Source organism: Micromesistius poutassou, assembly GCF_964030765.1.
Source record: "Micromesistius poutassou genome assembly, chromosome: 13".
Classification (NCBI taxonomy): domain Eukaryota; kingdom Metazoa; phylum Chordata; class Actinopteri; order Gadiformes; family Gadidae; genus Micromesistius; species Micromesistius poutassou.
In genome coordinates, this window is record NC_140283.1 from 12,224,673 (window position 1) to 12,249,068 (window position 24,396).

The 24,396-nt window shown below is 40.3% G+C and overlaps 1 protein-coding gene across 1 annotated transcript in view; it reads right to left on the bottom strand.

Moving 5' to 3' along the window:
* Positions 1–24,396, bottom strand: part of osbpl5 (oxysterol binding protein-like 5) — a 48,281-nt gene that overhangs the window by 22,254 nt on the left and 1,631 nt on the right. The window contains exon 2 of the mRNA XM_084477589.1: positions 14,243–14,304. The gene's annotated coding sequence lies outside the window, so the exon portion shown is untranslated. The remainder of the gene's footprint in view (positions 1–14,242; positions 14,305–24,396) is intronic.

Below are 24,396 nucleotides of genomic sequence, written 5' to 3' on the forward strand. Positions count from 1 at the left end.
AAAGCTCTTACCTCAAAATAACCAGGACGTAGATGGAGTCAATTCTGATCATAGTGATATAAATAATGTTATCAATAAAATCCCATTCTATAATTTACAATACTGATATGGTACAAGAAAAATGCTGGCCAGTAATTTACCTCGCTCTTTGTTTACCAGAATCGTGCTCTCAACACGCCAAAAACCCCGCCCACTGATGCCACCCAGCCAGTCGAGTCACACAGTTGCACGGCAAGTTAAAGTGGACAGAACACCGATACTGAGTTTTTGAATTCTGTAAGTCTCCTGCCTACTAACTAGGAGGGGATCAACCCCACACATGCGACTTCAAGGTTACATGTTTATTTGCATAGCTGAATTATAATGTCAGGTGTGCATGAAGCTAAAACATCCTCAATGATTTTAACATAGAAACAAACGATGTACTGGTGGTGGCCGTGAACTTGCACCACTCCTTCCCTCTCTGAAATGTGTACACTGTCGCCACTCCTGCTAGGATATCATTAACTCCATTCACCAATGCTTTGCCACATAGACGCTAAGCTAATATTTAGCCAATGATACAGACTCACCAAGTACTAACTGCAGTGAAGATAACAGCAGATAGGGCCGCTCAATAGCGCAAAAACACTGCTGCCCTATAGTAACCTTGAACTACCGGCGGTGGACAAAAACAAGCCAAGAGTTGGATACGGTTACCGTGTCTTTGTGTGAGCACTTGTTTTCTTATTAATCATTAGACCACATGAGAGCAGAGGGCCACAGTGGGAAGAGTCTCCAGCACAACATGTAGGCATGCTGAAACCTGTACAAGGTTAATACGCTCAACTGGTCTAGCTAGCACAGAGTCCCCAAGCATCCTAGGAGGTGTCTTCATAACACTGCCTGATGAGCAAATATTAGGCAAGGAAATTGTGACTTTGTTTTTAGTTTCAAAAATGAATTGGATAAGTTATTGTAATAATGTATATTGTTATAATTTAATAAACAGAAACCCAATTCACTGCCTGAAGTTCTGTTGCTAAAATTAGGTCCATGTCACTTCATTAATCCAATTCTGTCTAGGGCTAAGCCAGAATATTTGAATATTCATTCGTTAGGTAGGTATTCTAATCTGAATTCAGTATCCAAATGCTTTGTTGTCATTTTTTAATGAAAGTAAACACTCAAATATGAATGTTTTTATAAGGTCTTTGCATATTTTGTAAATGAAGGTCGAAAGCTAGGATACATTTTGTCAGAATATATGGTGAAAAACTATGTCATGGCGCTAGACGTCCGAGGACGCTTCACGTGCACCCTGAGAGCTGTGGTCCAGTTTGAGGATACACAAGCCATTAACCCCCCCAGCCGTCTGGTCTTGTATTTAGCAGCTATTTCAATGTTGAAACAAGTCCAAAAGACACCAAATATTAGTATATTTGTTTGCAAACCCAATGAATATATTCAAAGCTTGAAATTATATATTTGGGCCAGCCCTAGAAGGAAAGGTTTAAAGCATTTAACATATGGAAATACACAAGTATATGATGAATATGTCCACAGATAGACACATGACACAAGTACAGCTTTGAAGAACCCTCAAAGGGAGTTTTCCTTTAGCCTGGTGGAGCATTGCAGATTTGTAAAGTCCATAGGTCTTTGTTCTCGGTTCCAGGCCAGGCAATTTCATTGATTTCGTTAGTTGAACCATTGGATTAGTGCCATTTGAATTTCAGGTAGTGTACCCAAAGTACCAGAAATTAAGTTAACTTTATGACCTTGAGTTTTTTAGATAGGCTTACTTTGTACCACCAGTATCACACAAGCAACTTTATCGAAATAATATGGGTGGTCAAGAAAAATAAACATTTAATATATTATATATGTACGTGTGGTTGTATGGCTATATATATATATATATATACACTTTGCATCTCAGGACAGAACCGAGGTCATCTTAAACTCCACCACGTAGACAGGTGGGCTATTATTGTGGTCAAAGCAGACACGGATTCGGCCAATATGAGAGTGGATTCTGGTCGATAGTATGTCAGGAAAAATTAACAGAGCGGAAACAGTCCCAACCCATCCCCCCACAATGTGCACGGTGGGTTTGTGTGCATGCAGTGTGTACGTGACTGCTGTAATGGCCCGTTATTAATTCACATCAGGACCCAGGCAGACTGTCTACATCGTGCCAACCCAGTCACTCACACTCACACAAAATCTCAATGTCAGACAACGTGCGCTGTAAAGCCACCTGCCAATTAAAATGCTGCATCTCCTTTACCATGCTAGTGTGTGGCTGTCTTGCACACTCACGAGAAGCACCTCCAAAGACCTGTGCAGCGCCAACAACAGGCGGGTACCATGTGTGGATGCAGGACTCTGATGCTCAGACGTCATGTTCTTTGAGGCTTTTCCCAGCGTTTTCCCCCGGATAGGTCTGGCTCGACATACCCTGGACTGTAAATAGCCTGCCGATGTCCCAATGCCCTTCATGTTCTGCAATGTAATTACAACAGCCTAACCGCCCATTTCAAAGTACGCTCTAAAGCACCTCACGTCTAGAAACATGTAGTGGAGTAATTTTAGGGGAGGCAGCCAGGCAGGTATCTCTCGCTGTCCCTGAAGCGTGAGATGAAAGCAGGTCTACTGTAGCCACTAATTAAGGCTCCGTCCACAAGGGCGAAAACGATCTGTTTTTTCTTTGATGCGTTTCAGGAATATCTCCGTAAAGACAGACTCGTTGCGAAAACGCATCGAGCTGTAGAAACGCTGTAGTACATATTCAAGGCGACTGTGTGGCACTGGTTCTCCACAAAAAAAAGTGGAGCTGGTAAAGATGGTGATTCTACCTAAATTTCTCTACTTGTTCCAACATATTCCAATCTTCATCAGACGATCCTTTTTTCAGCAGCTAGATCAGATAATATCATCTTTTCTGTGGTTGAATAAGCCCCCCCGTATTAGAAAAGCTATCTTACAACTCCCTAAAAAGCTGGGCGGTTTTGCACTACCCAATCCTATCCAATACTATTGGGCATGTAATATTAACAAACTCATTAATTGGATTGACAGAGGAGCTGACATAGGCCCCTCTTGGGTTCAGTTAGAGTTACGGTCCTCAAAGTTCTCTTTACAGTCCCTCCTTACTGCGCGACTCCCCCTCAAGATTCATAATATTTCACAGAACTCAGTTGTTACCAACTCACTAAAAATTTGGATCCAATTTCGCAAACACTACGGCTTGAATGAACCCTCAACTTTAGCACCGGTTGTTAAAAACCATTTATTTCCACCCTCCCTGTCAGACCCCACTTTCACTTTGTGGCGTAACAAAGGTTTATTACATGTCAAGAACCTTTACAAAGATAACATATTTACTAATTTTACAGAGCTTGCAGCTGGATTTGAATTACCTCAATCTCATTTTTTCCGGTTTCTTCAGGCCAGGCACTTTATTAAAACCAACTACCCTCACTTCCCTAACCACCCACCTGGGTCTCTGATTGACTCCCTGCTCACCCTCGATCCTGCACAAAAGCGCTCCATCTCCGTGATCTACAATGCTATTGACTCCCTTAACCCTGACCCAACGACTCGTCTGAAACAGACCTGGGAGGGGGAGCTGGGAGCTCCAATTTCAGATAATCAGTGGGACCAAATCCTTAAGCTAGTTCATACATCCTCTATATGTGCCAGGCACAGTTTATTACAATGTAAAGTTCTTTTTAGAGTGCACTACACAAACGTCAGACTGGCGAAGTTTTATCCAGACACCAGTGACAGTTGTAATAGATGTAAGCAGTCACCTGCTAATCACACACACATGTTTTGGTCCTGCCTGAAACTCACTGGCTTTTGGCGCCAAATTTTTGATACACTCTCAACAGTGCTTGGTATAGACCTTAACCCTGAGCCTTGCTCGGTCCTGTTTGGCTCCCCCCCACTCACTACACCTCAACTCCCTGCGTCAAAGCGCCGGGTATTGGCCTTTACGACTCTATTGGCCAGACGTCTTATTTTGTTTAAATGGAAACATGTTCTTCCACCTTCACACAATAGCTGGCTTAGAGAGGTCCTAACTCATATCAAGCTTGAGAAGGTTAGATTTTCACTGGCGGGTTCCGATAATGCCTTTAACAAAACCTGGCAGCCCTTCTTGGAGTACTTAGATAGAACTATTATTCACCCAGACAGTGACTAGATGCCCCCCCCAACCTCTTATTTTTTCCCCCTTTAGTTCTATTTTATTTATTTAAAGACCGGGTAAACCAAATTCAGTATTTTTCTTCTTATCATATTAATTAGGCCTTAAATGTGTCCCTCAAAACATGTAAAAAATATTTTTCCCATTCATAATTTCCTTGAGGAGCTAGGCCTCAGAGAATGTTCTGTGTGCAGGTTTAAAATGGGCGGGTCTACATCGAAGACCGCTTTACGTAAAGCGGTCTTCGATGTAGACCCGCCCCCTGCTGCCCTCTAGGTATAAATACATTAACCGCGCACTAGCATTCTGTGGTTTCACCCGTCTATGGTTTTACCGCTCACGAGTCTGGTTTGAATTGTCAGTTTGCAGCTAGCTTGCCCGTTATGCCTCTTCAACCTCGTTGGTGCATCTTCCCTGGATGCCACAGTGGGAAACGTAACGTTAACGGTTCGTTTACTTTATTTAAGTTTCCGACCGAAGACGGTCTCTCTCCGGTGATGGGCGTGGTTTCCTGGCCTGCAGCGCACACGCCCCCACCGTCCTGAGCCAGGGATTACTGCTCATTTTTCATCAACTTTGAAGCATAATTTTATATACTTCGCGATTTTTTTAGTCCTTCAAATTTGGCAGGGTGGTTAATAATATATTTTCCTGTGGTATTATAAACTCAAAACCCATAATTATTCTTGGTTTACCCGGTCTTTAATTATTTATTTATTTATTTATTTATTTATTTTTTTTTTTTTTTTTTTATTATTTCAATATGTGATTTCAATAATGTTTTTTCTTTTTTTTTTTCTGTATGTGTCTTTCTTTCTTTTCCCTTATCATATAGTGGGTGGGAAGGGGAAAGGGTTAACTATAGTTCATAGGAGCAGTTCTGGCTCAGTTTACGTTTGTTGTTGCTCTCAACACACATTGTGTAAGACCACCAACTGCTAATTTTTTTTTTTTTACAAGATTTAATGCATACACTGTATGTGTGAATTGTTGTATGTGAACAAAAAACCGAATAAAAAAAAGATTTATAAAAATAAAATAAAAAAAGTGGAGCGCATCCAACCCATACGCGCTGTATAAACATACAGTCGAGGCGGAGAATTTAAATCTTTTAGATTGAGCAGAAACACTTTTTAATATACAGTTAGTAATTCAATTTACCAAGGGGCTGTATTTAAAGCTACAAAAATAATACAAATCCATCCAGACGGATCCGTCTGGATGGTCGGCCCAAAAGCACAAGACTTATGCGGTTTCACCAAAAAATCGTCTCCGTGTGGACGGGGCCTAAGTGGGCTAATTCTGGCTACAGTACGGCCATGGGAGATGGAGGGGCCGCTTGTTTGATCTTATGTCTGGTTGTACTTTTGAGGAGGAATAAGGAAACACCCTAAAACCAGGGGTGGGTCAAAGTGGAAACCTTACCTTGGTTATGAAGGCTCTCGTTTCATGGCAAACCCTTTTTTCCACATTAAAGTGCATCTCTCTCCCTCTCTGTTCCTGTTCAGCCACCAAGAACATTGACCCCACCTCTCTCCCTTCACCACCACTTTACACAAATATATCCCTCAGCCAAAGAGACCCCAAGATGACGTCCTAAACAGTTTCCACTACACTGTACTCATCTTCCTGAGGTGGGTTTCATTGAATACCTCAAAAAGCACTTTCATGTATGAATTCATACAGTCGGTCCTAAGTTTATCCTCACTCCATGTACATTACACACAGTGAAGGCACCAATATTCTTGCAGACAAAATGATGTGTTGCCGGTACAAAATGGCTGGTTTGCCACCAAAGCGCCACATTGGGCTTCCATCGGCACAGTTTGCATAGGGTTCCCAATAGATACTAAATAAATACTCCCTCCAATAGATCGCTGCCTGCAATTGGTTCACAAGCCCATTTGATAAATTAGGTCAGTAGCTGGTATCAGTAAATATTTGTCATTTGTACAATATCGACGATTGCATACTGCTCCCGTACAAGATCGACCCGTTCTTAGCAAGACATGCTGAGACGGCAACAGGAGGTGCGCATTGGCATGACTTCTCAAGCAGAAACTACAAGGACAGAGATATTGGTTAACTCCTGGCGTCATTACACAAACAACCCACACATGGCAGGGACTATATTGTACCGTCAGAATTGCAGTATTTGACAACCTGAACGTGAACCTGAACGTGAACACAGCAAATTTGAACTTGTTCTAAGTATACAGGGACTTCACGTGCACACGCTTCCAATCCCTCTCCTAACCTTGACCATGAAATGCTTCCCATTAGTATCTCTATGATACTATGATAAGCAGTGATGACAGCCGTGATGAGTGATGGCATTGGCAGACAACCAGCAGTGATGTTAGAAGTGACTGCTGAGACTTGGGGGCTTCCCTTGACCCCCCTTCATTAATAAGGACCTCATAATAATTGAGGACATCTATAAACATTGGCCACTGGTCTCTGTGTTTAGTGCATGGGTTCCGACAACACTTTAAATATGGGGTCAAACAGGATGAGGTTTAGACAACATTTTTAACCTTCACCCAATGATCACAAAGGCCGGGTAAGGGATAAACACCCAAATTATCATTACCACTAAGGTAACAAGAGGTACATGAATACAGACGTTTCTTTTACAGCACTGCATTGTATTTGTACAAGGACATCCGTGGAGCCAATAGTAAGAGTTAAAAACCCATACACATAATCACATTCAGCAGCATAAACAATTCCCAGGACTTGCTAATACCGAAGATAAGCACGTCTTTTGACTTCTTACTGCGCATTAGAATAGTAAAATTGAGCCAAAATATCTGCGGTGGCTGCGACACAATTGACTTGGGAAATTGGGTAAAAGTGCATGAGTGAACAAATATAAGTAAGCAAATAAAGGCGAGGAAAATACCCTTTTTCCATACTATACTCAGCTGGTCTTTCAATACCTTGGGCTCTTTGTTTTTGAGCACCTTTGAACAAAGAAAATGTTCTTTAATACAAGTCTTTCCAGAGAGCAAAAGAAATAAAGATTTATCAGGGCCTTAATACAGGACAGCAATGATTTGAATGCCGCTGTGTAGCAAACACAACTTAACTTTGCATTGAGGGTATGTCAAAATATATGCCAAAATGGTTCAAAGCATACTGAATTAAATACAAGGACTATGGAAATGTAGGTCTATTTGAAGTCTCTGCAAATACCATGTTACGTAATGGCAGGGCACCTATTCTAGAGCAGGAATGAGGTTAATAATAACACCCAGACAGAGACCAAACGAGAGAAAGGGACTGTGAGAGACACTAATGTGGCTCTCTCTGGCTGTAAGGGAGTGAATGGGGATGAAGGTTATTATGGTGGTCTGAAAGGTTACAAACTGTACAGGCTTTGAACGTCAGGAATATAGCTAATGATTGGAAAAAAATGTTTTAATAATTTTGTCCCCAGTGATTTTGTCACATTTTAGTTAGTCTCTGTGCAACAGGTGTCTTGCTCATCTCTCAAAATCAACAGCTTTCCCTACAGACTTAGTTTCCAGACCTACCAGCTGCGGTTTCCTTGTTAAACAATATAGTCAAACAGCATTTTGTAGAATATTGGCTGCTTTAGGGCTGTAGCCCACAATTCCACCAGGGAAATCAATCATCGTTCAAATGTGCATCATAATAACCTGTTATAAAAAAAGAATGATTTCAATTATTACAATATTTACACCCCGTTAAGCATACTTGACATTCTCGTCAAATGTTATGGATGGATTTGGCATATCATCCACTCAGCTTGCATCTGAAACCCAGTTACTGAATTGGCGTTTAAATTGTGACAATTATACGATAATGATTCATTATGGAATATTAATTGAATAATAACCCTAACCTTTTTTATAAAATGAAAACGGAATAAACAATGTAAAATTTGCTAGCTCAATCTAGTTAAACTCTCAAGTTAGTTAAGGTTACATGAGAGTTTTGTGTTTGCCATAGCAATTATTATTAGTAAAGCTTTCTTTTTCAAAGTAAACATATGACCTCACCCTGGTCAAACAAGTTTAATTAATGCAAGGCACTCATTCCTCTGCCCCACCCTTAAAGAAAACATGGAATTGAAACTAGCTTTCTCTATCATCGGTTTTTCTAATCAAACAACAGCTTTGACTGCGCCCAGGCCTTGTCCGGCCCCAACATCCTGTTTCATATGAAATGTGTCATATTCATGCTGCATGCATGCCATTTCACTCTGCCTTTAAAAATAAGAGCTGAGAGTCGACAAGACCTCCCCATGACCTGCACACTGCTGGGTAGCTAACCACCGTCAATCCAGCCAACCACTGACTAAAATAGACACTAGACCTGGAAACTGCATTTACCATGAAAACATTTTCTGATGCCATTAATCTATTTCAGCCAAGTTACAGAAACAATGGGTGCATCTACCTTTCATTGAAACCCTGCATCGTTCTCGGTTATTCATGAGGGGCAGGACATATTTCTGACTTGGTTTTGTTTTATTTTACTCTATTTAGGGCTGAAACGATTGCTTGAGTTACTCGAGTAACTCGATCACAAAAAAGGCTTGAGGCAAAAACTCGAAGCTTTGTTAAATTCCTATCTCGCACATTATGTTAGGTACATCAATGCAAGGATCATTGTTCCACACGGACCATTTTGCAGTGGGAATATTCATAGACCTAAAAAAAGCATTTGATACAATAAATCACAACATTTTACTTACTAAACTAGAACAGTATGGCATCAGAGGGGTTGGATTGGACTGGGTGAGAAGCTACTTAAGAAACAGGCAAAAATTTGTTGAAATAGATTATCATAATTCAAAATATTTAAACATGACTTATGGAGTACCTCAAGGGTCTGTGTTAGGTCTGAAACTTTTCATTTTATACATTACTGACATGATGATGATACAAATATTTGTTGTTCTGGTGATAATTTGAAGCAGCTTTTGGAGGTCATCACAGCAGAAATGAAAAAATGCAAACATTGGTTTGATGTCAACAAATTCTCTTAATTTAAGCAAAACAAAGATTATGCTATTTGGAAATCATAAAACAAAGACTCAGGTCCAATTGGTAATAGATAAAATAAGCATAGAGAGTATATGAAATAAAACCACAAAATCTGCTGGAAATCACATATTAATCGCGTTAAAGCAAAACTGGCAAAAACCATAGCAATATTGTGAAAATTAAGATACATTCTGGACCACAAATCATTAAATACTCTCTATAATACACTCCTATTACCATATCTGACTAACTGTGTGGAGATATGGGGAAATACTTACAAAACCAACCTACAGCCGTTATGCACATTACAAAAAAGAGCAATAAGGATCATCAATAACATTGACTATCTTGAACATACCAACTCATTATTCCTATAGTCACACGTACTGAAGCTCACCGATCTGGTTAAATTTAAGACTGCACAAATCATGTTCAAGGCAAGATATCAACTACTTCCGGGAAACATCCAAAAACCGTTTATGGACAGACAGGGTGGGTATAATTTGAGAGGGGAACTTAATAAAAAAAATACAATTTCAGAACAACTCTTAAAAGTATGTGCATGACTATCTGTGGGGTGAATTTGTGGAATTGTGTAGGTGATTTTGAGTGTGACATTAGCTACACTGATTGTATTGGGATAGGTGATTTGGGGGTTTTGTTTTTTTCTTTGTTTTCGTTTGTTTATTATTGTTTAAAATTGTATTGTATGAATACTATACTACTATACTAATACTACTATTTTTTTAATAATTTGATGCACATTATGTAAATAGTAAAACTGATAAATTCATAGCAGATAATTATGAGCAGTTGAATAAGGGGTGGGAATACATAAGCCTCGGCTTCCTCCCACTCCTTTTCGGACATAGACACTACATTTATTTTATAAATATTGTTTATGACACTTTATAATTATTGTTGTTTCGTGTTATGCGTATTTTTATGATGTGTATTTTTTTGTTCAAAATAAAGACGAAATGAATGACTGAATGAATGAATGAATGAATTGGGATAAAGGTTGTGTCAGTTACATTCTTTTTTTTACTTTTCACAGTCTTAAACATAGTCAACATTTAAAAAGCGTGAATACATGGATACATTTTTTAAATCAACCAATATTGGCACAGATCGAAAACAGTGTTAGCAAACTATTACCCACAGAGCTTTTAAACATGGACAATAGAAGCTGAGCATGTCCATAAACGTGAGGATGGCGTTCATGATTAGGTCGTTTTGAATTGTCTCTAATCTACATGGACAAGCTCGGTCATCTGACTAGGAGTGGAACCTCAGTCCATTGTCTTAAAGAGGTAATTTGATAGATACATCACAGGCCAACTCGAAGGATCGAATGCATGTAATGCAATCGTGCTGACCCAACCACCTCTGCTACTCTTCACTTGCTTTCACTGATGTTATCAAATGGTTGTTTTCTTGCCCACCATTTAGAGATCATTAAAAATGTATAGTCAAGCAAGCCATGCGGTCCTCTGGTTACCCAGAAGCCCATTAAGTTCACTGTTGAATGGGGTTAAGGTGGCACTGAGTGCTCACTTATGCCTTCCCTTAAATAAATGAAGTCATGATTGTGGAGTAATTTGGTTAATGAAATCTGTTGATGTCTGTTTCCAATTCACACTGCAGAAAACCAACACCAAATTAAAATCACATTTTTAATGGAAATGATGACCCAACTGAGTATGCCTAAATAACAAGCTTGGATCCATGGATGTGAAATCCTGCCATATTTTTTGTCACTATTATGCTGCTTTCATAGAAGAACCCATGATCCTGATTGGTTGAGTGAGCTAAATGGAAAAAGAGATCCCAGATCAAACAGGTAGAAGCATGTGGTTGCTCAACAACTACTAGATACACAATGAATAAACATGAAACGCAGCTTTGCTCCCTTCAGTTTTCGGCTCATTAAATAACACTTTCCAGGGCTCATCAAACAGGGCCGCAGTGTGTTGTAACATCTCCATCAATGGAGCTGCATAATAGTTTGCATAGGAGGAGCTGCTGAACACCACTGGCAACAAATAGGTTGTTAATTTGTTAATTAATCTTGATTTATTCCACTGGATGGCGCTTTACAATGTCCTCAAAAAGGAAACATCTTGAATGACGGATTTCCTTATTATATTCAATTAGCATTTTTTTGCTAAAAATAAACCAAATAATGCGCTGGCTTCCAGTGAGTTTCAGAATAGATTGTACCTTTGTACAGCCTTGCCTCCAATTAGTAATAATAATATATACTAGTAATAAAAATGAGGACAGGTAGATAACAGGCAGAGAGTGAGTGTGGCTCAAAGGAAATCGAGACCATTATAAAGACTTCAACGTACCTTCAAGTCGTTAAGGATAAACGTAACCCTTTATCCTTACAGCTTTTAAATTGTTATTTCATCATGTTTGTTTACTTGGTTAGTTTCCTGTATTTATAGACTGACAGTATTGCAATATAAAAAAATAGGTTTCCTATCCATCCATGATGGTGTATTATGATAACTTAAAATCTTAATAAAATCTCCAGGGATATGTTTCTCTTTTCAGGGTGACTAAGCGTCTATCAATCCTGGATCTTTGGCAACACAACATGTCATGTTTAGGTAAGGGATCATGTTTGCATCTGTGGTTTACTCCAATGTCGCTTTTGATAGCTAGAGTTGACTTTAAGAGTCTGGACTCCAGGCTGTTCATGAAGGAGATGGGTAGTGTGTGGGTGCTGTTTTGGCCAGAGCTTTCCAAATGATTGCAGTCCCCACACCAATGGAACAAACTTCTTGAGAATTGTAAGAACATGTTGTTGTGTGTGAGGTTAAGATTACGATTGTGTATAAGAATGTCCAATATACAACAATACACTGGGAAACTATTGAAAATAACTTGAAAATTAACAAATAGATGTACCAGGGTTCCATATGCCACAAATAACCAATATTCACATAAAAATCCAAGGCCTAGACTGCTCTATTTGGCAGAGCCAAGGAATGTACATTAAATACATAATTGCAATGAACAAAAAAGTAAATATTTTCAGATTCAACAACATTCAAACTATACTTAATATAAACGATCAATAAGCACCTAGTGGCCACAGTGGGAGTAACACTGACAAAGCCAGGCAGATTTAAGAGCTGGCCTTGATGTGGACAGAACTAAGCCAGCTCCCATCTGCTGACTCGGAGTGTGTAAAATGGAATACCAGAACGTGTCACAGTAAATGGACACTGTGTTTAGTCTATAGAACTTAATTATTGAGCCGCTAAAGAACAACCATTTACACAGACTCAATCATAAACTCGCAGGTACATGGCCGTCAGCCTAATCTCACATCTACGTTAAGGACACTTAACATATTAAAATCAGAGCTGTGTGTGTGCGTGTTTGAGAGATAAGAGATAAGGGGTTGAGCTGTGGAGCCAGAATTCTGTCTAGTTTGCCGTTTAGAAATTTGGCTCAACAGAAAGTCACACAAACACTTTGAAAATGGTTGTGCATTAAACTGAGGCCTTATCCAATCAGGCCAGTGTGAAATATTTCATATCAGAGTAATCAACCAAGGCTCTCAGTCTGTGATGTATCGAAATCAAAACAAATTGTTGGATTTCATAGTTCCATTCAGGCATTCTTAATGAAAAGCAAAAGAAGATGCAAAAGAAGTCAATGCTGGTACAAGAATCAGTTATCTTTGCATGTACCGATTATAATGACATTATATTGGTATTAGCCCCTTGAAGGTGTGGTCAGAGCATCCCGAGATCCCAGCTAAACGGTTGTAATTCCTCTAGGCCAGGCAAAAGATGCTCGCTGAAAGAACCGTTAATCCGTTTCAAAGCGGAACCCCAGGTTCATCCACTTAATCCCAACAAGCAGCTGTGCTTAACATCTGGCCGTCTCCAAGGCGGTTTATACAACAACAAAAAAAACACTAACGTGGTTTAAGTACAGAAATACATTGAAAATGGACAGGAAGAGAGAGAAAAAAAAAGTGGCAACCTCTCATTAGAACATTACTTTTCTCGCTGAAAGAGAACGTCCCTTCTGGCAAAAGACCTGTTCTGGGACTTTGCACATCTCCCATTATTCTGCAGCCAGCTGTCCCTAGAAAACCCAAGGCGCTGGCTCAGTTTAAACTTAAATACATTTTGACACACCCTGTAAGCTGCACATCTCCGCTCTGTCAAAGCCATTCAGTGCTCCCACGTAGGCACATTCTGCCTCCTGCTATCCAAACACACTCTGAATCACCCGCTAGGAGAGAGGACTACGGGCGTGGGTAGTCCTCACCTAACCAACGTCTGTGGTCCCCAGGAAGAGCAGAGGATACGCATTTAAAAATAAACCAACAGGAGGTACATGTTTAGTCAATGAACTACCAGTTGAGACATGCCCTTTTTATCTTCCGCCTGCTTTCTTTACTAAATTAGGCCATCCCTTCTCTATCTTAAGGTGTCGGTTACGAGGCCCCAGGATCTGAAGGAGCACTTGCTTACATACGCTCAGTATGCTGGTTTTGCCAGGGTACTGAAGTCCTGCTGTTTGTTTTGACACAATAAATGAACCTCCCAATATCATTAGAGACCAAATGTGCTCAGTAGAGCATGTACTTCTGCGAAGGCCAGCTACAAGAAGGCCCACTTCGGTACCAGATATGTAGATATGTAATGGCCTATTCCAATAGGCATCTTCCCAGGCATTTACATTTCAGGGGGAAACTAGTCAAAATAAACTTCAGAGATTCTGAAGCAGCCATTGGAGAAAAAATAAATAACAATAATAATCTAGCCCATGCAAATTAGTAATTTCTGTAGGACAGCTCCGCTTTACATCAAGGTATAATATTGTTTGCATTAGGTAGCGGTCTTAGTATCTAATTAAATGTATGCTGCGATGCCTACCAGGCAAATGACTGAAGCTCGCCATGTGAGTGTCAACATAGCAGTCCGGGATAAATGGCCGCTCTGTGTTTTTATTCATGCTGCCAGGACAGAGGGGGCCAGGTGAGAGCTCAACTTACCTTTCACCTGAGCCACGGTAGGCACAGCATCCAGAAGCCTCTGTTGAAGCTGCCGATCTCACCTGAAGAGAGAGAGGGAGAGAGAAAGAAACAGGATGGTCCAAATTAATCAACATACCACAGGAAAATTTACTCAGAAAAATAGACAATGTGTGTACATAAGCTATTTCCATCCCAGCAAATTCCATCCATGTCCAATGTCAATAAGCCATGAGAAAAAAAAAAATTGGAAGTGTGACGATAAATTAATTACCGTGCCGAACAATCAAAAACCCATCAGAATAACCGATGGTCCAAACAATCGTTCTTGGCAGCCCCTCGGATATATAGATAGACATAGACTCCTGGATGTCTGTGAGTCTGTCCCTCCCCTCTCTAGTCACACCACCAGGGACTGTGATGAGGAGGAGGGACACCGTTTTGGCTACTGTCGTCAGGGAACCCCACCAAGGAGCTGCCAACCTCCCTCTGGAGCCACACCGAGACTGTTTACGTGGCCTCACATCTAAGGATGCACCGAAATGAAAATTCTTGGCCGAAACCGAAAACCGAAAATGAGGAAACCAAGGCCGAAAACCGAAAGACCGAAATAAATTATTATGCCAATTATTAGTAGGCCTACCATTGCATTTATAGCTATGACTGTGTACTAACTTCACTAAAATCAAGGCATTGCAATTCAAAGAATAAATCAATTACAATTATTAAAAGTATAAAAATATTTATTTAGCACTGAAAAAACAACAACACCGTTTTCCGTTTTGCACTTTGCAGACGGTCCCTAAGCTTGCGGATGATAGCCGACAGCTCATAGAAGCTGTCGGCACTTTGCGGACGGTCCCTAAACTCGCGGCTGATAGCCGACAGCTCATAGAAGCTGTCGCATAGCGAGCCGTCGCTAAAGACGGCTCGTTTGGATGAAAACAAGGTTGTAGCTGATCCGTGGGTCTTTTTCAGATATATGGAAATATACCCACACCGCAGACATGTTGGCGCAGAGGCGCTTATCCAGACAAGCGTGTGCTGGCCGCGGTTTTTGTTTGTGTCATCACAATTTCCTGTTTCGGCCGTGTTGTTTCAGTGATAAAAGTGTTTCGGCCGAAAACGCGCTTTTGGGCCATTTTCGGCCGAAATTTTTCGGTGGCCAAAATTTCGGTGCATCCCTACTCACATCCGTGCACACTCTACCCCCAACACCAGACCACTGTACAAGAAGAGTCCGGGTGCCACAGACCCACGACAGCTCATAAACGACACTTGGCTTTGAAACAAGAGAGTATAGTGGTCTATGTCGAGTGAGCAGTGTTTACAGTCAATACCTTTATGGTTTAGAGTGTCATCTTACGCAACTCACGGCTGCACACACACACAGTTATGTCACTTTTTCTTGTGTGTTAAAGACCAGAGGCAAATTTCCATCATAGGACTCCGACACACTAAGGAACAGTTAAACAGGATTAGGGTGTGGTTAAACATAGGAGGGATAGGAGGCATGTCTATTGATATTTGGGATTTGCTAAACCTGTGTAGCTAAGTATGCCTAATTGCATAAACGCTTGGCTCCTGGGATCGTCATTGTTCATGTTTTGTGTTGACAATCACAGAATTAAGTTCATCAAGTAGATTTGATGCTGTTCAGTCCAGCCCAAATTACACTAAGAACTCATGGTTTGTTGCATATTAATATGATAAATAAGCATGGAAACAAGCAGCAGGGCGTGTCTCTTGAACCTTTACTAGCATTTCCATGGCAAAGAAATCCTATGTGTCAACATAGAGTAGCCTGAGTCACTTGTCCAAACACAAGTCGAGGAGGAAGTGTTCAGGCGGGAGCAGTGACAAGGCTTGAAGCTGGGAATAAGTCTGTTCCTTTAAATCCCACCGCAGTGCCGAGGAGAAAGGCCTGGAGTACATCTAACCTAAATAAGAAGTGAACTGAAAGAGATTCCCTGATCTGACAGTACTGAGAGGCGGGGAGAGAATCAGATAGAGTGAGGGATCAGGCAGGAAACATTATGAAAACTTTAAAGTGAAAGAAAAAATAACACAGTAAATTAAGACATCAGCAAAGTCTTTGTGTCCTGATGAGGACACATTTTATGGAGTGGGAGAATGGGCCAGCATGCAAACAGCAAGAGAAAGAAGAGTAAAGGTCTAAAACGTTATAATTGACCAAAATGTAATAAAGCAGTGTTGCCATCATAAATGAGGCTACAATCCTGGCTGGCTGCAGGTCCAGTAATTTGAGAGCCCATTAGGAAATGAAGGGCTGATCGAGGCAGATCATTGTAGTCATGGTACTAGGAACAAACAACGTCATATTCTGGGTCAACATGTCTTCCCATATTAGCCTAGATATTAGCATCACATACATTAAAGCTGCTGTAGGTTCGATTCGAGACTTGTAAAGAAAGAGCAGAAAAAAGCTGGATTTTAAAACTAACCAGCCCAAAAAAGTAATTCTCTGATCCCTACATTGCTCTGCCATTGAGAAGTGTTGCCATCCCTCAACCGAGATTGACAGGGCATGCACTGACGTTTTGTTGAAATATGTTCTCATTAACCATTAGTACTCATTAGGGCTGTCAACAAATATTCTAAATTCAAATATATATTTGAATAGTTTTTAAAAACAGACATTCAAAGGTGAAAATTAATATTAAAATGTGGAAAAACACACCCACGGCAGCCGCGTGGGTGGGCGCACTGCACTTCAATTAATGTTATATCTGTTTCAATCACTGAATGAAGCCTGCCATATTTGGGACAAGAGTCAGGACCTTAAATTGCTTGCACAAAACTCTTGATCAGCACTCAGCATTTGTTTATTGTTAGCAAGAGCGAGGTCTGCGGTCTTGGCCATTAGTTCATTTACTTATTTTTGTGTAGGTAATATGTTGTCAAATATGTTTAAACTTAAATAAACTACCTATACAAGTAGTTATGTCTTGTTGTATTAGTTTGTCCTGTTATTGACGTAATGCACGTCATTGACAAAATGCACAAATATAGATATTCGATTTTTTTGACAGCCCTAGTACTCATGTCATGATTATTTTCCTTTCTCGTGAAAGAAATGTAATGAAATTATGATTGGGCTATTCAAATGTTAGGGCTGAGCCAGAATAATTTCTGTATATGATAAAGTGAATATGAAGTAAATGGCCATATATCACCATGTTTGAAACTTTGACTTTAAAACAAAAACAAAAACCCCAAATTACCACACAGTTTACCAGACATGCTTAAGACAATAGTGATTCTAATTAATGAGTAAGATTGAGGTTCACAGCTGAATCAACCTAAGCAAAATAAGAGAAGTTACCCAAGCCACAAATAACCAGATACTAAAACAGCTCAACACAGACAGAGGCGACAGACATTGCCCTGATTACGGTTCTCCTTTGACTTCTGAAGGAACACCGCCCTTTAAAGTCAAGTATCTCATCAGCCATCTCCTCCACCTTCATGTTCCACATCCCCATCGATGATCTTTAAAAACCCTTGGCTTGATGGAATCACTTCAGCAGCGCCCAGCTGGGTGTAGCACGTAGCATTGTTTGTTCGTTAGTTGGTTGCTAGCAATAGACATCCGAAAGGAAGTAGCTGAACGTAAGGCATTGGGGTTTGTGCTATTTTCTAACCCTAACCCTTGAATATGATTTTTTTTAAAAGAGGCTTGTTTAGCTTGGTCAGGTACTACTAGCAGCAATTTATTATATATTAGTTATAAAGTTGGCCCATTACACTAGTTTGTTTCATCATCTTCACATCATAGAGCAGCAGATGTCGCTGAATGTTTTACTTTGAGCGGACTATACTCAGAATCACTGATGCAGAAGTGTACCTATGTCATAGGTGTTTACTCAAAGGTAAAATTCCCCTTCACGTCTCATTTATTTGACAAAGGTAGACGCTGTGCTGAGCAAATGCTGAGGAAAAACTGAACATCCGGTTCCATTTCCAAGGCCATCAACGTACAGAGAAGCTGCACTAAACCTGGTTTAACCCTGTTCAGTTTTTCCTGAACAGGGTTTACCACAGCACTTTACAGCTTAGTCTGTAAAGTGTAGTGTTTTTTTTGTTGTTAATATTAATCAAATAATTGAAACTTAATTTACTCTAAGCATAAATGGTCAAATATATCGGACAGCATACAAGCAAAGAAGCGGACATGGGAGCAGGCATGGTACTGCATGTTATATAGCAAACCTTTGATGTACCTGTATACACGTGTCAATAGGTTAGTCGACTAATGGGCCATGTGCCAGCATAATAATGCATTCTAGCTACCACGCTAAAGAAAGCTAGCAGGCTGACCCATGCTATTGTGCCCTTTAAATTCAATGCATCATTTTCATAACAATAACCTCAAGACCTCAATAACCTCAAGTTTGGAATTTATGAAATAAATAAAAACTGGACAACTGGTTGCTTGAATTATGGTTCTACCTGTCAAAGTGCATAGACTGTGAGTCATCAGGGTTAGGAAAGACGTCCACAACAAGGATTCTGGAAATAAACTTCCCAATCCAGTTGTGTTTAAACTAGGGTTGGTGGAAATGGCCATAATCTATCTGACCACAAACCTTTTCAGTCTATACAGACGATTACAGTCAAATAATCTGTTAACAATAGAAAGGCCATATAAATAACTATCCTTCAACTGCCGAGAATGCCAATTTGATCGTAACAGATGTTGACACATGCAGATTCTGACTCTCTTGGCAACTTGGTCAGTTGCCCTAACGCTAACCCTAACAGGTTTGTTCTGTTCCATGTATTAGTTGGCAGCCCTCTCTGAAACTATTTATTTTTTTAGTTCTAAAAGATATTCAGCAGAAAATCATGCACTGATTTACAGGCTTGATCACCGGTCTGATTCCCATCCCATTGTGTCTAGCGGTGTATACCTGCCGAAGAGACAGGTCTTCCAAGCGATAGTATGATAGTTGGGCAGCAGCACTTCTCTCTACAGAGTCACCATTTGGTCCATATTTTTACACAATGGGCAAATAACAAAGCATCTTGCATCTTACTAGCTCTGAAACAGTAAAAGCAGGTAAAAAAAAAAAAAAAGTGTATCGAAAACCTCTCTCCAAAAAAAAAAAAAATTATGTTTATATCCCACTATCAAGGCAGATTTTATTGCGATTCATTGATTCATCATCTACCACTTGTTCAAACCTTACCAAACCAAACATTATTTAAATAGGTCTATGAGAGTAAAGTTTGGTTGAAACAAGCCTACACACATTTTCAATGGAAGGGCTGCCATGGATTACACGCAGTGTTTCCCACACATAGGCCAATGTGTGGCGCTGCGCCACAGATTGAACAACGAGCGCCACAAATTGATTCCGCTTTTCTTTTTTATTTTTACTTGAACGCGTTTTTTAAATGTAACTCCGCCAGCCCGTAATCGCGCCCCCGTAATGCTGCCAGTCCGACATGTTCCCATTCCGACAGTGCTGTGCACGTATGCAAATTAGCCATGTGCGCCAAACAGAAGAAGGGCCCTATCTTGCGCCCGGCGCAATTGACTTTCTACACCGACGCATGTGTCGTTGCTAGTTTGCACCCGGCGCAAAGCTGATCTTCCCCCGCAGCAACCAGGCACCACTACACTTGCATGTTAAATTATGATGTCAAAGATTATTCATACGTAGTATGAATAGGGCTGCATGAATGAACATGAATGAAGTATAGTAGGCTATGCCATGCGTTAAAATAATAATAACAATAATACATTCGAGCAAAGTATATTCCAGGCTTCCAAAACAAAATCTAGTTTTAGGGTAAATGATTGGTTAAATGATTTGGGAAAGAACAGCTGATACAGCGTTAAGTTGTAGGCCTACTTTTAAATCAATGCATCTGCAAACATTGTACAGCAAACACATATGTTCTTGACCCAGACATCGTGTACAAGCCCATTACTTTTAGGATTGAAGAGTATTTGATCGTGAGAAAACATAGGCTAGTTTTACCGCGAGTGAGTGTTTAAAAGAATGAATGAATGCGGGTGATGCTTGGTGCGCGTGCCCATCTGTCTAAACACACGCAAATTAAACACGTAAGTATGAGAAGGAAATCGAGTCAGTCGACCTGCGATAAGCAGCTGATTCTGAACGGACTCGTCTTCGAGATGGACGTGTTCTAACACATTTTTAATCAATGAAATGTTAACAACAGTATATATCTGACCATTTAATTTTCGAAATTTTAGGTGAAGCCGAGCTTCCCTTGGAGTCGAGAAGTCGCCACTACGAAAGAATGCAATGTATCCAACTAGCGGGATCTAAACAAACTAAGCTCCAGCGAATTACTACAATGCAGAAGTAGTGGAGAATGGCGAAACACAGCAACTCTAGCCTACTCTCAACCAAAATAAAACTAATCGCCGTCCGGTGCAGCAGTGTGAACTGCCCAGTTTTTAGAACGTCTCAGCCCGTCTCGTCGCAAGGAGTTGCGAGTTGCAAGTAGTCTTTGGTCTGAACTGGGCTTTAGCATTATAAGCAGTGGCGGTTTTAGGCACGGGCGAAAAACGAGACACACGAGAAAGAAAATGATCCGCATTTTCTATTAACGATAATGCCGCCCCCCCGTCAACAAATCCGCCACACATTGCTACCTGGTCTGTGGGAAACACTGACACATGTATTATATTTTATTTCAACCTCTATTTACCCTTGGAAGTCAAGCAGAGCATCAAAGTCTCTTTTTTCAGCAGCTTCCTCAGCATTCAATTTATACTAGCAACCCAGGGGCAACACAAGGAGGGGAACATGCAAACTCCAAACTGAAAGGTGCCGGCTGGAAACCTTTAATCCTGCCGATTGTGGGAAAGTACCTCTTGTTCCACCATGAAATCCTGACCAAAAACACATTGCTGTCACTAGTGTGTTACCACATGACCAGAGCACCTTTCACAAGGCCACTTAAACACACATCACACACACAGGAGAGAGACAGAAAATCAGCAACCACAGAAGAAAAGGTAAACAGCGATAGCCATACAATTGAAAAGTATTATACGAATACACAAATCAACAAATAAAGAAAAAGGAAGCGACATAAATAATACATTATATTTCTGTTTGCAAACACAGTAGTCAGGTGCCATGTCCCTGTGAGTGTGTGATGTAGAAACTGTCAATACAGTGCAACCTGAGGTTTTGATGTGAGCTAACTGTCAACGGGGACCACACCCTTCCACAAACATTAACACAATAATTCAGTCATCCCTTATTTGGCCATTATGGCCATTGGATGTATATTTTAACCCTGTGATATTCTGACGAAATGTAACCTAGCCTGTCACCTACCATATTTTTTGTATTTACATTTATTTGTTAAAACAAAGAAAAAGAATATTAGGATGTTGAATTGAAATTCGGATACCTTCCTGCCGAAAAAATCTCTATATTTCAATATTCAGGCTCAGACGTTAACACAATCCCTAGCTCCACCACGACCAACACTACCACAGAGCAGCTTTTACGAAATGAAGAAAACATGACAAGGGAAGTGCTTAGTAACTACTTAGCCTTGATTAAATCGATGTTTGTCGCGGCACCGTAATTATCAGGCAGGGCCTAATAATAGTCTAATGATACACTGTATTCATCCAACAATTTGAAACCCTACAATACACTGGTTTCAATGATAGCCTTGTGGGGATAAAATCGAATGGTGAAGCAATAGAGATGCACAGTCTAACAGAGCTCAAGATTTCTTCATCAAAGGCTGTAAAACACAATACACACCATGAAACCGTTGCTCACCATTTTGCCTCTACTGAATTAACAGATTATTAAGTCAATCTCAAAGCCTCTTTGTCTTAATAGCATTAGCAGCACATTCAGGTTACAGAGATAAAACTCAAATATTATATATTCTTTGATATGTACTGTGTTTATTACTGAACACTCAAAACAAAAGGCCATGAGTGAAATTGGTCACACCTACACAAGTGGCAGTCCCTTTGTTAGGTTTGGAGTGAGAGTGAGAGGCGGATATCTATTGCAGAGGCAAAAGTGTAAAAGGTTTTCTTCAAACTGTTGCAGAATAACACCGGTGGGGCTACCACCCCAGAGAGTTACTATAAATACACAGTGGCTATGACCACCTGGCTCAGAGAAAGGCGACAGGGGTCAGAGGTGAGAGGTCAGCCTGTCTGAGTGAAAGACAAGCTGAATAACTAACAGGCCTGCAGACGTACAGCACCCTCCATGTAAAGTAGAAACAAACATAAGAAACACAGCATGAAATAGGCTCCATTTCATCTGGGGGAAGCCTGGGTACCATAATAATAGGTTCTGGTCGGTTGGTCAATTTGCACTGGTTCGACCAAATTCTCCTTGGTCGGACAAACGCTGGTGTTACTTTCATAAAAAACCCTTCTTAATCCATTATTCTCGGGGGCAGGAGAGACTTATGAGGGACTGATGTATTTTCATTTTGGCCTGAGTTAGAAATAATAATTATGAATGAATAAAAAATTATATTCAAAGTGCTGTTGTTTCTGTTATATTTATGGTATGGTTTAATAGACTATAACACATAAGACAGGAGGTCAAACTACCCCAGTTTTCACACTTTGAACTCGCCCAGGGTAGGGATGCCTGCTAGTCTACCGACTGAACATTAACTCGCCTACACACTTTTTTACACCATGTCAAATAACTTGTTGGTGTGTCCGAACTGGTTTAAATACGATGAAAAAAAAGTGGAAAAAAAAAAGTTAACACCTGATAGGCTTGATATGTCAGACTTGGCACTTTGGCATGCATCACAGCCTCATCTATTGGGACCCATTATAATCAACACAGAACAAAACCTAGAATCAAATCTTCCGACATGCTGTCTCTCTAAAACGCCACGCTGCCTGGCCTCTGCTCTGTGCTCGGTGGCTCTTCTGTGACACGCTTTACGTTGAAGCTCGCTTACCGAATCGGACTGGGACCATGAGTGGATTGATTCAGTAAATCTAGACATAACATGCAGGTTTTTTATTTGCTTTCTTTTCTCACATTGACCAATCGATTGGTCATAGAGTTGGTCGAATTTCAGCAGACCACTGCAGCCCTACATGATAGCATATTAAAAATGACAATAGGGAGAAAAAATAAACAAATTAATGTAGGCATTTAGCCTATTCACAGAGCATCACAAAACACAAATGACGTGGATATAATGACCAATCAGATTCAGGTACCCTATATTTACTTAACCATACCAGTCGAATGAACTAGGTCAACTATAACTCACCTTTAAAGCCAAGAGAAAGAAATATAATACAATTATATTAATACCATGGGTAACTCCAAAAAAAGACAATCTCTCACATCCCTGAGCACTACACAATGTGCCAGTAGGAGTGTGTTGTTTGAGGTCTGAGAGAGATAGAGACAAAGACAGCATCCTACCCACTAGCCTGAAGAGCACAGGAGCATAGCCGCAGCACTGAGCCATATATCAAAGCCCTGGAGAGAGACACTCCTTTAGTGAAGATCCCAGTCTGTCCTACTGCCATGTTACTATACTGTCATTTCAGGAAACACATTACCAGTCATAAAACTGGGTAAAGGAGGATACGGGAAGTGTATTTTACGCAATTGTACTACTGTGTAAGGAGGACAACGTCTTATAGACAGGTTTATATTAAAGGCTTTTGCCAGACATCGCTTCAATTTCATTGGGCTGCCTTCTGATATGCATGGGTTTATTAGAAATACCTGTGACCCCACAGAAGAGATTCACCAATACAAACTCCATAATTCCAGATCTTGACATTCATTTTCAATGTGACCTTGATCACAAGGCTTGTCATATAATAATCACATGTTCTGCATACATTACAAATTCAGCATTCAGACACCTGTTGGTCACTTGCTGGTAAAATAAATGATAGTCCTCTATAATCTTGGACTTTCCACATTCACTAAGACACTTATTCCTTCCATGAAAAGCCACAAGTCTACTTGATAGGCTTAAGGGCCAATGCTATTAAATGGCATGGTCCGATATACGTGCAACTTAAAGGCCAAAGCTTTGTATTGGATTAGAGTGGCACAGCAGGCACTGGGTCAATACTAAACCATCTTACAACAATGACCTTAGGACATGAATGCATTTATGAGAGAACATTA